Source organism: Quercus robur, chromosome 9 (genome assembly GCF_932294415.1).
Source record: "Quercus robur chromosome 9, dhQueRobu3.1, whole genome shotgun sequence".
In the NCBI taxonomy this organism is placed as follows: Eukaryota; Viridiplantae; Streptophyta; class Magnoliopsida; order Fagales; family Fagaceae; genus Quercus; species Quercus robur.
Genome location: NC_065542.1, coordinates 9,608,445 through 9,609,813, shown reverse-complemented (window position 1 = coordinate 9,609,813; position 1,369 = coordinate 9,608,445).

Below are 1,369 nucleotides of genomic sequence, written 5' to 3'. Positions count from 1 at the left end.
AGATCTCACAAGAGATTTACACAAACCGCAATTATGAGCAACACTAAAATGTGGCTAGGGTTTACCTTTTATACTTAAGACAAATAAGAAACCCTAAAAACGTTTTAAAATACTTAGGGCTGAGTTGGACGAATCTGCAGAAAATCATTCTGCCCGAGTTTCGATCGATCGAGCCTGTCTTTTGATCGATCGAGCCAGGCCAAAAGGCACAATGCTTTCCTGCTTTAACTCGATTCCAACTTTACATAAAATCATAACTTTGAGCTAGACTAAAACACTTCTAAAACATTGTTTTGATCATGGTTTGCCAACAATACAAATTAGAGTTCTAAATACATAAAATCCTAAGACTTTAGAACCTAACACTTGTTTACCATTTGATTATGATTGGGAGTTAGCCAAAGATATTTGTGGGAGGTTGGAGTTGTTTCATAGTGCGACTGAGTTTTTCTTTGGTCGTAAGTACCCCACAACTAATATGTATTTTAATTTGGTGTGTGAGTTGAAAATTGCATTGAATGAATGGAGTGTGTCTTCAAATGAGATGATAAGTACGATGATAGAAAGCATGCTTGCTAAGTTTAATTCTTATTGGGCTAATATTAGTGTTGTTATGGCTATTGCTGCTATCTTAGATCCAAGATATAAGATGAAGTTATTAGAATTTTATTATCCTAACATTTATGATGATAATTCTAATTCGGAGATTGAAAAAATTAAGAATCTTTGTTTTGATTTGCTTGATGAGTATGGAGATATAAATGAGTCCTCTGTAGATAATGAAGGAAGTTCTCATATTCCTGCTAGTACTTCAAGCCCTGTGGCACAAATGAAATTTAGGTTGAGTGGGGCAATGTCATCTTTTGATGAGTTTGTGAATAATAGTTCAAGTAGTTCAAAGAAACGTGGGAGTGCTAGAATGGAATTTGATCATTTCATTGATGAGGGAGTGTTGAAGAGGAGTGAAGATATTGATATTTTAGGATGGTGGAAAAGTAATGGTCTAAAGTATCCTACTTTAAAAAGGATTGCAAGAGATATTTTAGCCATTCCTGTCACAACTGTTGCTTCAGAATCGGCCTTTAGCACTAGTGGGAGACTTTTAAGTCCACACCGTAGTAGGCTACATCCCAAGACTATAGAGGCAATGATGTGTACTCAGAATTGGTTATGGAGTGAAATCAACGGTTAGTAATTGTCTAATTTCTATTTATAAAATTAAAATTGTATTTTTATATTTGCTAGTTACAATTTGATGAAGTTTATTCCATTCTTTAATTCATTGTTGTTGTAGGTTCTTTAACTATGTCTGGAGATTGTACACTTCAATCAATTCTTGATGATGGGGAGCCTAATGAAGAGGATGGGA